We start from the raw sequence: 5,089 nt of genomic DNA on the forward strand, positions 1-5,089 counted from the left end.
TTTTTATTTTTAATATTATTAATATCATAATTATGGTTATTATTATTATTATCATTATTATTTTTATTATTATTATTATTACTATTTTTATTATTATTATTATTATCAATAGTGATGATAATACTATTTTAATATTAATATTTATATTAATAACGGTAATATTTCTACAAATAGCAATATTAGTAACAACAACAACAACAACAACAACAACAACAACAACAACCACAATACAATAATAATAATAATCATATTACTATTATTATTATTATTATATTATTATTGTTGTTGTTGTTGTTGTTGTTATTATTACTAAGGTTTTTATTTATAAAAATATTACTGTGATTAATATAAATGTTAATATTAATAATAGTATTATTATTACTATTGATATGATATCATTAATGTTAGTATTGTTATTAACACTAATAATGATAATAATGATAATAATAATAATAATAATATCATTATTATTTTTATCATTATCATCATCATCATCAAATATATTCAGATAAATGGAGGTTGTCATTATGACGATAGACTTCATTCCTTTATCTTAAAAAATTTTGACATGCAAATTGGGAAGATGAAAACCTCAACCTTTACAATTCAGTTATGATATATATTAACAAAGGTTTGATATATATATATATATATATATATATATATATATATATATATATATATATATATATATATATATATATATATATATATATATAAATATATATAAATATATATAAATATATAAATATATATATATATATATATATATATATATATATATATATATATATATATATATATATATATATATATATATATATATATATAAATATGTGTGTGTGTGCTTTGTATATATAATGTTATGCTAGCTTTAATAATGTCAAGTAATATTTATTTTGTCTTTTTCGTGAAGTTCCCCCTTAATTGTACTTCCATAGCATTTACTCTGTAATCCTTGTTTGAACTGTGATTTTGTTTGTATTTAGTTCTCCTTGTTGGAGTGAAGTTTAGTCGTCTTTGGAAGTTGGAATTTGTTTTAAGGTCAGTTTATCTGACGCTGTGTAACTATTAAGTATTACTCTTTAAGTATTCTCCAGTATTGCGTAAGTTGCTCCAGCAAGAGTTGATTTTGTATTTTATTCAATTGTTTTGTTTTAGTGTACATGAGTTGTGGTGAATTTATTTGTATTGTTTTAGTGTACATGAGTTGTGGTGAATTTATTTGTATATATTTTGTAGTGGTCCAGAGAATAGTTACCCCCCTTTAGTTCAGTGTTTTGAAGTGTAAGGGGTGAACTACCTATTCGGTCTTAACTTTTCAACGATGCTGCGATTATGAATGTGAGGTTAGCTTGTAAGGCGTACAAGCTAACCATTGAATAGTAAAGGTGTAATTTTCGTAACGTTTGAAAGGCAGAAAAATGTGTAGAACATGATCATACTACAGTATTTTGATGTGGGTTAAATCAGCTCGGGCTGACACATTTGAAAAGTAAAGAGAATTTAGTGTTTGAGCAATTTTTACGAGGTCTCGTTAAACCTTAATGGAAAGTCATTATTATATTACACACCTGGTAGACTTAAGAACCATAGGATAGTTGAAGTGAATCGCTAGAAATTCTATGGAATAGATTGTGAAAATTCAGATAGTTAAACATGGCTACTATGATTACAGGTGATAAACTCTTCCTACCATAGGAGGTTAACTTTGTATATCTAGCACTAAAATCTTGCAGGACATTTCATGCATAAAATTCCCCGCTTGAAAAGTCTTGGCTGATATTATTACTTTTCCAGATGTATCTCTACCATCAGCTGTTGCTTCACATGTGGTATTGACACCTGTGACTAATCCAGTCTGTTGGAGATCCAGATTACCTCCTTACAAGCAGGAAGCTATGGAACGGGAAGTAGTTTCTTATCCAGAATGGGTTGGCAGAACATTGACCAACTCGTGGGCCTCACCCTGCATCTCTTACCAAAAAAACCAGGTTAGTCTTAAATCTCGAAAGTCAAACTCTGCCTCCCATAGACACTAATCCTTTTAAGAATTTTAATTATTGATGTTGCAAATGCCAAATTTTTAACTTATTTTTTGTATTGAAATACTATAAAGTACCCCTGATAAAATGCTAGGAAGGCTTCTGCCTGTATCATATCTGTAGTTCAATTTCAATACCGTTATTCCCTTTGAAATGACTGATGTTGTTGAAACATTTCAACCTTTTAATGTTCTGTTTCAGACGAGATGTGTTGTCATTGACACTGGTCCACGACTATACGTGCAAAATACATTAAAAGATCGTGAGACCTGTTTCTTCACCTACAATATCTGGAAGAAAACTACCATTGGAAGAAGTCTCGACTTGGGTCATGGATGTTGGGAGCAGAACGATTGCACCCTAGTATGATGGTTACATGTATCAAATATTGCCTACTCACAACCCTCTATGGCTAGATTTTATAAATCCGAACTTTTCAGCTAGCTGTACCAATGATTAATCTCGCCAGCCCTAAGATTGACTAGTGGACAGAAGATTGTCAACGTGCATTTGCAGCTAATGAATCCAAAGTCTTCTGTGTTGAAGGCTATTTAAATCCAACAAGCTATTTATTTCAAAGTAGAAGCTAGTGATGTGGCTGTAGGAGCAGCTTTGATGCAGACTGGTGACTGATTTGCTACCCCTAGATTTCTTAGTCAAGTAAACTGTAACCTCAGTTCCTAGATTACAGTGGAAGAGGTGGTATGGGCTCTTTCATGCTCTTGAAAAAAAAATTATTTGTATAAGTCTTATTTCTCTTGTAAATAAAATTTATAGATAATCTCGTCTAGTTTTTTCTGACTGTAATCCATTGTCTTTTGTTAATAGAATAAAAAAAAAAAAACTTAAAGGTCAACTCTATGGGCCTTGGTCCTGTATCAGTATAACTGGTATATTTCGTAATAAAGTTGAGATTAGACCTCATTGCTGATATGCTTTCCAGATGTTTAGACTTTAGCTTCTGTATAAAAAAAAATTAAAATATCGGTTTGTTACTTGGATCTACAATGTTCTGTTTCCTCTTTCAGAGGGATGTGTTGTATAAGTTATTCTCTTGAATATTTATCCCTTTTGTGTTCCCTAATGTGCTTATATGAAATTGCCATGTGATTTTATTGAATTATTTATACTTGGTTATTCTTTGTTATAGTTTAATCTTTGAGAAGTCTGTAACTGTGAAGGTTTCATTAAATTTCCAAAAGTATTTTCGTAATTTGCTCCCCAGGAATTGATTTAAGTCAAAACTTTGTTCTATTAGAATTATGCTTTTCAGTTTTAAGTTTAACGTGATGATTTGGGAGTTTTTGTTAGATAAACATTGATTTATATAAAATATTTATACATAGTCGTGTTCAAATATAAATCAAGTAGGGTTTTTCTCTAGTTTTTGTCTCCTTTATTATATACTAAATACTATTGTAGAGTCTCTTAGACAAATAAAGGATTGTTACCAGTAGCGTAACAGCAGATATACCTATATAACTTATTATATGCATGTATATTATTATATAAACTCTTAATTCACTCTATACTCTTAGAAGCATAAAACTGAGGCTTTCAGCAAGTGAGAGGCAGAGTTAGGAGAAAGATCTGTGGACTTTAGTGAACTCGCAGATGGTAGAAATGTCCCTTATTCCCGTGCAGAGCTTTAAAGTGGGAGAAGGGTGTGAGGTATCTAATAGATAATTAAGATAAATTGATAAATCCAGAGGAAAGCTTAACAACATTGAAGTAGGATGGCAAATTGGAGACGCCTTTGTCGGTTCTTTTAGAATATGAACTGGATGTGTGTAATAACTGAAACCAGATTGACTGGATTCGGAAAAAAGTGCTTGGATGAACGAAAGTGGTTTCTACATCCTGGGAGAGAGAGAGAGCATGGCACTCCATTTCGGGAAGTAAGGTTTTTTCTGATGAACTGATGATGGGGAACAGATATACCAGAGGATGCTTGGACATCTTCGTGGGGAAAAAAATCTACGAAATTGACCATTTAGCAATTAATAGATAATGTAAAAAGTCACTACTTTGATGACATATGAAGACAGAGACCTGATATACGAAGCGACAACAAACTTTGGTCTCGACACTTGAAACACCAAGTTGAAGACCAGGAAAAGTAATGCAAACCTACCTCACACATTCCCAAATATGACACTGAAAAACTAAGCTAACACTAGTAAAAAGGATTGTTATAGCTTGCTGAAACAGAGTTGTGGTCTTAATATTTCCTGATGAAGTAGAAATAGATTCGAATATCCATTGTAAGATAAGTAGAAATCTTTAGGGAATCTGCCAACATCACAATCAGACAGTGAAGTGGGGCAAAACGAAAGAAATGGTTGATTTGTGAAACAAAAACTGATAAAGAAAAGAATAGCAAAACTTGACTTTGAATCATTAGAGGAAAACAGTCAGTTTTTTACCTAAATAAGAACTAAATATATGAGCCTTGATAATGAAGTAAACGAGATGATTTAGAAGAGAAAAGAAGGGTCACAGTTCGTTTTGTTTTTGGACGAATGAAAATAGCAATATGCTGACTTATGTATGGAACCTGTTTTGAATATTTTAGACATATAATAATGTATGGACAGCACATACATTTATGTATACTCTGCTAATACATTTTTATATGATTATATATAGGCCTAACGTATCAACATAAATGTTTCCCATTGTACTGAAATAACTAAATCTTTATTTATGGATTTTACATAGCATTTTGATATTCGATTGGTCATTTATACATATAATGCATTTTTAATCAAAATAATGATTTGGTTAATTTTATATTGTTCTACCATATGTATGGAGATCGAACAATAAGCAAATGAAAAATTATAATGTTCTTTATATGTGAATAATATAATGTAGCATATATTTAATAGAATATTATAAAGTAATTATTTCAATAAAATATAATAATTACAGTATTAAAATAAATAATTTTATCATATGATGAATAAATTTATGATAATATACTGGAAACTGCATTATAATACACAAAATGGCCTTTGTTCGGCCCAAATAATGCCAACATA

At 29.9% G+C, this 5,089-nt stretch overlaps 1 long non-coding RNA gene across 1 annotated transcript in view; it reads left to right on the forward strand.

The window, feature by feature from the left end:
* LOC137638350 (uncharacterized) overlaps positions 1 to 2,516 on the forward strand; it is an 11,858-nt gene extending 9,342 nt beyond the window's left edge. The window contains exons 2-3 of the long non-coding RNA XR_011044090.1: positions 1,801 to 1,994; positions 2,247 to 2,516. This is a non-coding gene — a long non-coding RNA (uncharacterized lncRNA). The remainder of the gene's footprint in view (positions 1 to 1,800; positions 1,995 to 2,246) is intronic.
* Positions 2,517 to 5,089: the final 2,573 nt, after the last annotated feature.

This window comes from Palaemon carinicauda, chromosome 3 (assembly GCF_036898095.1).
Source record: "Palaemon carinicauda isolate YSFRI2023 chromosome 3, ASM3689809v2, whole genome shotgun sequence".
In the NCBI taxonomy this organism is placed as follows: Eukaryota; Metazoa; Arthropoda; class Malacostraca; order Decapoda; family Palaemonidae; genus Palaemon; species Palaemon carinicauda.